Source organism: Micromys minutus, assembly GCF_963924665.1.
Source record: "Micromys minutus genome assembly, chromosome: 9".
NCBI classification, from domain to species: Eukaryota; Metazoa; Chordata; class Mammalia; order Rodentia; family Muridae; genus Micromys; species Micromys minutus.
The window spans coordinates 38,641,419-38,651,730 of NC_137978.1; the positions used below are offsets into that span (position 1 = coordinate 38,641,419).

General features: G+C 41.7%; 2 pseudogenes across 2 annotated transcripts; one reads left to right on the top strand and one right to left on the bottom strand.

Moving 5' to 3' along the window:
• The first annotated feature begins 377 nt into the window (after nt 1-377).
• Nucleotides 378-953, top strand: LOC308424306 (small ribosomal subunit protein uS8-like; annotated as a pseudogene). Its single transcript has 2 exons — nt 378-452; nt 563-953. The product of its transcript is annotated as a small ribosomal subunit protein uS8-like (transcript).
• A 6,878-nt stretch (nt 954-7,831) lies between these two features.
• LOC308424264 (transcription factor BTF3 homolog 4-like) lies at nt 7,832-8,300 on the bottom strand (annotated as a pseudogene). The gene has a single exon. The product of its transcript is annotated as a transcription factor BTF3 homolog 4-like (transcript).
• Nucleotides 8,301-10,312: the final 2,012 nt, after the last annotated feature.

Here is a 10,312-nt window from a genome sequence, read left to right on the forward strand (position 1 = left end):
ATGTGTGTGTGTGCCCATGGCTCTCAGTGTGGAGGGCCAAGGACAACTTGTGGGAGTTGGTTCTTTTCTAATTATTTTATTATTGAAGTACAATCTGATGTTCATTTGGGGTTTTATTGACCATAGTACCAACCAAATTGTACCAAACATTTTTAAAAAGAATTTCATACATGCATATCAACATAGTATATCTTGATCAAATCCACCTCATTCCCACCTTCCACTTCCTCTCTTCACACCCCTCCCCCACTTTCCTCTCCCAACTTCATGGTCTCTCCAGGACACCCTCGAGCTTAGCTGAAAATACCTTTATTTGCTGAGCCATTTCGTTAACCCTACATATAAATTAAAAAACAAAATGCTTAGTGTGGTGGCTTATGACTACAGTACCAGAACTTATAAGGCAGAGTCTGGAGAATTACCATGAGTTCAAGAATAACCTAGGCTACAAAGTGAGTCCCAGGCCAGCCTGAACTATGTTATAAGGACTTGTCTATAAATAAATATAAGAAATAAGGCTCCTGACCACCCTCTTTCTGTTATCTTCCCGTGCTGTCATGAGGTGCACAAGAATGCCCTGGCAGATGCCCTCAAGAGCACCAACAATGCTGAAAAGAGAGGTAAATGCCAGGTCTTTATCAGGCCGTGTTCCAAAGTCATCGTTTGGTTCCTAACTGTGATGATGAAGCCTGGTTGCACTGGTAAGTTTGAGATCTTTGATGATCACAGAGCTGGGAAGATCACTTGTAAACCTCACAGGCAGGCTGAACAACTGAGCAGCAATCAGCCCTAGATTTGATATACAAGTTAAAGACCTAGAAAAATGGCAGAACAATCTGCTTCCATCACAGCAATTTGGCTTCATTATATTGACAACCTCAGCTGGCATCATGGACTATGAAGAAGCAAGATGAAAACATACAGGAGGGAAAGTCTTGGGTTTCTTTTTCTAGAGTTGTAAAGCCTAAATAAGAAGCCTCTGTGAACTGTGAGGACAAAAAAAAAAAAAAAAGAAATAAAGTTTCTGATTCAGTAGATGGCCCTGTATCCATGCATATGCAAGCAGCGCCAGGTGGGCTTGGTGGGTTTCAAACAGAACAAACACATCAGGGGTAAAGAGTAGTTAAACCTAGTTTTTAGCATCCACGTGGTGGCTTCCAACCATCGGAAATTCCGGTTCCAGAGGATCTGATAACCTCTTCTAACCTCACTGAGCACCAGGCATGCATGTGGTACACATTCACACCAACAGGAAAAACACCTATAATTATAAAACAAAATAGATAAACCTAAAAAGAAAAAAAAAATGCATAAAGTTGAGAGGAAAGGGGGAAGGGGAGGAAGTGGAAGGGAGGGAATAGGGTAGATTAGACCAATAAACATCATGATGATATCCATGTATGAAATTCTTTTAAAAACATGTTTGGTGAAATTTAGTTGTTACTATGGTCAATAATACCCAAAATAAACATCAGATTATACTTAGATATAATAATAATAATAATAATAATAATAATAATAATAATAAAATAAAGGTTCCATGAAGCACAGACACATCAAGCTTAAAAGTCATTTTTCAAGTTGGAAATGAGTGCTGAAGTGCTTGCCCAGTGAGACAAGACTGTGGGCAGTGGGGTTGTGGAGCAAGCTGAAGACATAGGAAGAGCATGGGGAAACAATCTCTAGAGGCAGGAGCTGTGGGCAGGGTCTCCACAGATAGGGCCCACTGCAAGGCTCAGGAAGAGAACTCCTAAAACTTTGAAGGCCCAGCCTGTCTGCCTAGAGGACATCTAAAGGTTTTTCTCTTTCCATAGCTCAGTGACCTTCCCAATTCTGACCACTGGTCTTATCTTAAATTATTCATGCTGCAAGCTGCCAGAAGGTGGAGCTTCCGGAATCTTCTGGATTCAGGACATTGGAAGTTAAATCCCCAGGGCTATGTCCCTAGCTCCAACTGTACTACCCTGGGATTGAACTACTGATGAGATTTGCCAAGATTTTTTGCAGCTGGCTGTGGGCCGATGACCTTGGGCTACGGGGCTCCAACTCATTTCAGCCGTCTTTTGTTGAGGAATACCATGCGTATGGGAACAAGGAAGTGAATCCAATCAGGTCCTTGTCCTCTGTCACAGGAAAATAGAGGTGGGCAAACACTTCAGAATGATTGCAATCCAGAGGCGCCCTCCATTGTTCCCCTCCACCAGATCCCATTTCCAAGCCGGCCATTACTGATTCTCTCAAGTGAACTTGGAATCTCATAGCCTATGTGCTGGTTTTGGAGGGGCCCAGAACAGCTTCTTACCAACGTGACTAATGGGAGTCCTTAGTACTGAAACTTGGGCCACACTGGTTCATCTACACTTGGAGCATGGCCTTCACTCAACAAAAGTAATCAAACACTTGCCAGGGCTAGCCACAGAGATTTGTACCCATGGCTTGTAAAAGGATCAGGAGCTGGAGCCATATGGTGGTGGAATAGACAGACCTTTAATTCCAACACTTAGGAGGCAAAGTCAGGCAGATCTCTGTGAGTTCGAGGCTAGCCTGGTCTCCTCTTCTAAAGGCTAGGATGGAAGGCATGTCCCTCTGTGCCCAGATTTCTTTTGTTACTGTTACTTGGTTTTGCTGTTGTGGAGTTTGTTTTTTTCAAGATAGGTCTCTCTACGAAGTCTCAGCTGTCCTGGAACCCCATATGTACAGGAATTTAAATTTGAACTCACAGAGATCCTCCTGTCTCAGCCTTCTGAGTGCTGGGATTAAAGACATGTGCCAGGACACAGCTTTTGTTCTTCTTGTTGATGACAGCAGTGGTAGTTGTTGGTACCTGGAATTCAAACCCTGAGCCTTGCTTATACTAGCCAAGTCCTCTGCCACGGCTACCTCCCTATACTGATGCTTGCCATCATAGAATGATGGCATAGATTTGGGTCACATCTGTATCTCTAGATGTCACCTTTTCTTCCTGGCACTAGCTACTCAGCTGCCTGCTTGACACCCCTTAGCCCTCTTGAATGACTGATCTAAAAGACATACTAGAGAAATGTTGGAATAACTGACTGTGTTACAGAGATAGGTTCCTGAAGAGGCTCTGGCTTGAAAGAGGAGAAAAGCAGGGTATGAAGGTGACAGACATGTAGATGTGGCTGAGGCAGGGTCTACTACCCTGTCCCGGGCTTTAGTTCCTGTCCTTTTGTCCTTTGGGTTGCTGTGCTACCTGAGTGCTGTGTGAGAGCCAGGCATGGTAGTATATGCTGTCATCGTAGTACTCTGGGAGCCTGGGAATCAAGAGGTCAAGGCTAGCTTGGGCTATATAGCACTGTGAGGCCAGCTTAGGAACCCTATCTCAAAAAGCACTCCCTCAACAAGGTCAAGAACAAAAAAGCCTATGGAGAAAGGACCTGCATCTACTTTGTCTCTGTTTTACTCCCATTTCCAAAAACATATTCAATGAATATTCCTTAATTAGCTGAATGAATGAATGAGTTAATTATAACTTCTGAGACTGTGGTCATCACTAGGCCAGAGGCATGGCAGTGGAAGTTGTGGAATCAGTCACAATAACAAACAAGGGACCAAATGTGTGTGGCACTAGCCCATAGTTAGGCTCCATTGTATGAAATAGACAAAACCATCCAGGACCCCAGCAATGGCAAGTCTGTCAACATGACAGAATCTAGAGTCATATCTGGGGGAAAAAAGTTGAATAGAGTGTATCAGATGTTGAGGTTGGGGGAGGAGTTCACTGAAGCAGGAGGATTAACCCTAAATGAGGGAGGCACAGTTCTATGTCCTAGACTGAATAAAAAGGAGAGAGTATTCAGATACAATGTGTCTAGCTCCCTGACTTTCTTGCCCTACACCTCCTGGCCATTGATGGAAGACAGTTAAAACTGAGAGTTAAAATAAACCCTTTGTTCCTTAAATTGCTTTTGTTAGATACTTTGTTGCAGAAAGGAGGGGAGTAACTAATGTATCTCAGATCCAGGGTTCTCTTTTAAGCCTGCTCCACCCCATGAGGCAATTTAGGTTTCAAACACCAGCCTATTCAAGATCCCTCCTTCCCTCCTGGCATCTGAGACCGGGTCCCAAACTCACAGTTTTGCCTCAAGCTCCTAAATGCTAGGATTACCCAAGTGCCTCATCAGCTCCAACTTTTATGCATTTTTATATAGGTGTTATTGCAACTTGAGACTTTATATCTAAAAAATGGTGATTGGTGGCTATTTCAAACAATAAATTGAGTATGGATTTGCAGTCTCAACACTTGGAATGGGAAAGGCTCCTGTCTAAGTATTTACTAACTTGTAAATAAACTTCTCCTTCCTAATTTACATTATTTTATTATTGTTATTATTATTGGTTTTTGAGACAGGGTTTCTCTGTGTAGCCATGGCTGGAACTCACTCTGTAGACAAGGCTGGCCTTGAACTCACAGATGTTTGCCTGCTTCTGCCTCCCAATTCCTGAGCTTAAAGGTGTGCACCACCACTGCCCATTTATTTACTTTTAAAAATAGTTATTTTTTTTATGTATATGGGTGTTTTGACCGCATGTATGTGTGCACCAGTGCATGCAGTGTCCTCAGAGCCAGAAGAGGGTGTCAGATTCCCTGGGATTGGAGTCATAGACAGTTGTGAGCTGCCATGTGGCTACTAGAGATAGAACAGATCCTCTAGAAGAGCAGCCAGTGCTCTTAACTGATGAGCCATCTCTCCAGCCCCCCCCCCCCCGGCTTGTATTTTCATGAGCCAAGTGTTTCCTTGCAATAGGAGCATTATTATTCACCAACAGCAAAAAAAAAAAAAAAAAAAAAAAAAAAAAAAAAAAATGGTTTACTGGCTTCAGGTCATAAACTCTCTGGACAAGGAGGGTTCGATTGCATAAAAGGGGCTGTCTGGCAGCTCACAGTCTCATCGGCAACCTGGATATAAGAGAAAGACCCACAACATGCAAAGCTGTTATTGCCTAGTCCAGACTTCCAACACTGATGTCCTGGACTGATTTCCCTCCTGGATGGTGAGGCTGCAGCCTATGGTTGGCTAGTTTTATGTGCTTACTCCAGTCTACAACCACACAATACGTCAGCAAGATACTATCTAGATTATTCTAGTAGGCTGCAGGGCTATCTCCATCACCTCTGCTGCAGGCCTTGGAACACCTTCATGTGACACACATCTCTATCCATCCATTCCATGTCTGATGTTGGTGAGGTAATGCAAGCCTTGCATGAAAGCACTTAGTGATATATGATATTTCTAAAATTTTGAGTAGCAAAGGATAGCATATTCCAGTCTTGGGCTAGGAAGACTCAGGGTGAAAATGCTGTTTTATTTCTTCACAAACCTTGGTTGTTGTTTTTAACTTTAAAAAAAATCAGCTTTATTGAGGTAAATTGGGATGGACAAGGTTGTGAACATCTGCAATCTCAGTATGTAGGCGACCAACATAGCAGAATCACACATTCAAGGGCAGTCTGGGTTATAGAATGTGGCCCTGCCTCCAATATGCAAGGACATTCATCCATCCTGGGGCTGGAGAGTTGGCCCAGTAGTTAAGAGTCCTTTTTGCTCTTCCAGAGGACATGGGTTCAGTTCCCAACACCCACATAGTGGCTCACTACTATCTGTAACTCCAGCTCTAACGCCCTCTTCTGCCTCTGCAGGCTCCAGGCACACACACAAGCAGTGCATAGACATACATGTAGACACAACACTTTCACATGAAAATACTAGGTTTTTTTTAAAAAAATAAAACCAAAAAAAAAAAAAAAAAAAAAAAAAAAACCATATCCCCAAGTGAAGGGTCTGGTTAAATGAATTTTGAAAACAGTAGTCACTATGTAATCACTACTCCAGACAAAACATTAATCACTCACAAAGATTGCCCCAGGATGGTTAACTTATTTTTAGCTTTGTATTTTAAAGTCATTTCAAATTTATACGAAGTTACAACGAGAGCTGGGATCCCAAGGACCCTTCCTCCAGTGCTTACATCTGCCATATCTATAATACAAGCCTATTACATTATTATAATACATACCTATAATACAAGCCTAAAAGCAGGCGATTCTTGCAGCACAGAGTAGAGATGTGTTTCTAAGTCACTTTGTCTATCACATTTGGATTCCCACCACCGTAACAATAAGCACAACAGAACATGTAAAGGGGAGGGGCTCACCAGGTGCCTTCCTTCCCTAAGGATTTATAGACAGTTAAAGCTTGACTGGAGGCCAGCACAGTGACGTATGTCTTTAATCCCAGGACTCTGGAGGACAAAACAGGAAGATCTCTGTGAGTTCTAGCTCAGTCTTGATATTGACCAGGTTGGTCTTGAACTTACAGAGATCCACCTTCTGCATCCCAAGAGCAGAGGTTAAAGGCATGTGTCTCTGTAACTCCGTCTTGAGAAAAGGTCTCACTATAAGGTTTCCGTGTTGGCCTCTAAGTTGGGACCCTGCTCCCACCTCTCAAAGCTCTGAGACCAACAGTGTACCCTGTCACCTCCTGCCTTTTGGGATTATTTTCAGCCCTGCAGCTCCATATTGTAGCCATTTAATCCTTTTATGACTGAGTAAGTGTCCCAAAGTGTATTTGTTTTTCAGAACTGTCCCAATAAATCATCTCAGACTCTGTGGCTTAAATTAATAAATATTTATTCCCATACAGTTCTGGAGGCCAGAAGTTTGAAAACTGAGGTGTCAGCACAGCCAGTGGCTGCTCTTTTCCCTGTAGGGCAGATTGTTCCCTGGAGCCTTCCAGCTCCTGTGAAACCAGCTGCCCTGAGTCTTACACTATACTGCTCAGACAAACTTAGAGCTTCCTGGATTCTAGCAATTCTTCTCCATACTGGAACTATAAGCATGCGGCACTCCCACCACATTAACCATTTATTTATTTATTCATTTATTTATTTATTTATTTATTTATTTAACAGGTTTTCAGATAGCCCAGGATGAACTCTCTTCGTAGCTGAAGCAGGCAGCTCCCAGCCTCCTGTAACTCTGGCTTGAGGGGTTCTGAACCCTCTCCTGACTTTTGTGAACACACACTATTTTTTTTTCCCAAAAAGACTTCAACATATTTACCTCTAAAAAGACCTCTTGTCCAAATGAGACCACATTCCCTGGTCTAGGAAGTCAGAATGTACATATGTCTTTTGGGGAAGGGCTCAAGCTTAACACACACACTCTCTCTCTCTCTCTCTCTCTCTCTCTCTCTCTCTCTCTCTCTCTCTCTGTAAAAAATTGCTTTATTTCTATTGGAGGAAGAAATAGGACAGATATAACTGTTATCCAATCTGCTGTCCACTGTGGACACACATACCCACACACATACATACACATACACATACCCACACACATACATATACATACACATACACATACCCACACACATACATATACATACACATACACATACCCACACACATACATATATATACATACACATACCCACACACATACATATACATACACATACACATACCCACACACATACATATATATACATACACATACCCACACACATACATATATATACATACACATACCCACACACATACATATATATACACACACACCAAAAGTCTCCCCCCAAAAAACAAAAACCACCTTCAAACTGTACCAATACTTCATATTTTGACCAAAGGAATAGATCATGGGAAGAAGTGCAAAATGCAAAATCAAATGACCAAGAAATGCTGAGCAAACAGCATCATTAATATAAAAAATATTTATATTACTGAACTCATAACAGGTGATGTTCTCCATGTCTGTAAAACTTTGGAACAACAGAGCTGATTGCTAAATCTAGTCCGTTCATGCCAGAGGATTTTAGTTAGCTTCATTTTTCAATGCCTCATCAAAATTTTCTACAAGATCTGGATCATCATCCTCTTCATCAATGTCTTCTGGTTTGGGTGCTTTACTAACCAATACTTGTTGTGGGAACTGTTTGGCTAACTTCCTAAGGCTCGTTAAGCTGTCAGCACCAAGGTGACTTAATATTCCAGGAAGCATTTCTGTGATTGGTTTGGCTTCTGCATGACCAGTAATTGCAAAGGTGTTAGCAGAGAGGGAAGCTTGGACTTTGGGATTGTTGAAATGAATAACTGTTCCATCGTCTTTAATCATGTTCACCTCTTCAATACCAGCTGTAGTGTTCACAGCCAGTTTCTTTAGTAAACTGAAGCCTTTTGTCATCAGCAGTAGCTACCCTATGTACCACCTTCTTCCTGCGAGCTGTCCCATTGCCCCCTATCTGGACCTGAGCTTGACGTCTGGCTAACTTTTCTTGACTCATGCTTTGTAAATCTGCAGTGGAGAGGGTCCTCCAACACCAGCAAGTGGTAAGAGCAAGATGGCTGCCTCAGCCAAGACAGAGAAAGACCCTCGAGCTTACCTCTTGAACCTGATGTGAACATACCACTACAGCTCGTTTATCCACTCACCTATTTGTGGGACACTTGTTTCAAGGTCTGAGCTATTATAAATAAAGCCTCTGTGGATATCCATGTGCATGTTTGTGTGGATATCTTCTTTTCTTTATCTGAGACAAACAGGTGAGTGCAACTCCCAAGTTATATGGTAATGGTATATTTCATTTTAAAGAGAATATTTTGCAGGTTCTGAGAGGCTGCCCTATTTCCACCCCCAGCGATAGCATAGGAGAGATGTGGTGTTTTCATATGTTGCCGTAATATTAAAAAATAAAAAAATGTTCATCTCTCTATTGACCCTGAGGTCTCACTCCTCAGGCCCGATTTTAGTTTGGAGCCACGTACACCTCTGGCACCCGTTCTGAGCTGTCACCATGGCCTAACTTGTTCGCACAACTTCCTTCTCTGGTGGCTTTCCACCACCTACTCTCTGTCTCTGTCCTGGGGTGTTTCTCTACCCCCAAATCCCACAAACACAACTCTACAGCCCGATAGCTTTTCATACAGGTTTATATATTCAACTCTCAACCCACAAATCCTCTTCACAACAAAATTGCATCAAATAGACAAAGATACAAACTTCCCATCTATATGAGATATTAGACCTGTAAAATCCTCAATGTTCATAGCTTTTTAACACCAATAAATCCTACCTGGGTCCAGGTGGTCCTTGGGAAACTCCATGTTGCCATGACCTCTAACCCTGTCCTCTGACCTCTTCAGAGCTCTCAGCCCTCTCTACTTTTTTATTTTACTAATTAAAATGGGAAGGGTCAATTAGAGTCACTGGGCTAGGCAGCCCTTCTTGGGGAAGTGAAATTAACATTACAATACAAACAGTTTCAGGACAATCTACATTCATATCCTTATTGACCACGGTTCTTTTAATTTTAGTGGGTCTCACAAATGAGCAGAGAAATCTCAAGCTTTTTTTTTTTTTTTTTGAAGATCTGTTTACTTATTATATATAAGTACACTGTAGCTGTCTTCAGACACACCAGAAAAGGGCATCGGATCCCATTACTGATGGTTGTGAGCCACCATGTGGTTGCTGGGAATTGAACTCAGAACCTCTGGAAGAGCAGTCAGTGCTCTTAACCACCGAGCCATCTACCCAGCCCAAATTGCTCTTAATTTGCATTTTTCAAGGCCAATAAAGATATTTCCTATTATTTCATCTGTGTTTGCCCTCTGTTTTTTTTGTTTGTTTTGTTTTGTTTTTTATTTAGACAAATGCCTCTTCACAGTTTTTACTCATTTTCCTTTTTTTAAAAAAGATTTATTTATTTATTTATTTATTTTTAAAGATTTATTTATTATAGACAAGTACACTGTAGCTGTCTTCAGACACACCAAAAGAGAGCATCAGATCTTATTACAGATGGTTGTGAGCCACCATATGGTTACTGGAATTTGAACTCAGGACCTTGGAAGAGCAGTCAGTGCTCTTAACCACTGAGCCATCTCTCCAGCCCTATTTATTGATTTATTTATTTATTTTGTGTATGAGTACACTATAGCTGTCTTCAGACACACCAGGAGAGAGCATCGGATCCCATTACAGATGGTTGTGAGCCACCATGTGGTTGCTGTGAACTGAACTTGGATCTCTGGAAGAACAGCCAGTGCTGAACCATCTCTCCAGCTCTTTTGTCCATTTTCTAATTGAATTATAAGTCCTTTTCTAAATATATGGCTTGTCAATATTGTCTACTAGCTTGCTGCATGTGGTTTTTTTTTTGTTTTTTTTTTTTTTTTGGTTTTTTAAGTGGGGTTTTTCTAGGACAAATGTCTCTTATTCTGACTCAGTCCAATTGATCTTCTTTCTTTTCTTTCTTACATCTTTTCTTTTGTTCTAAGAAAACGCCCCCATTTA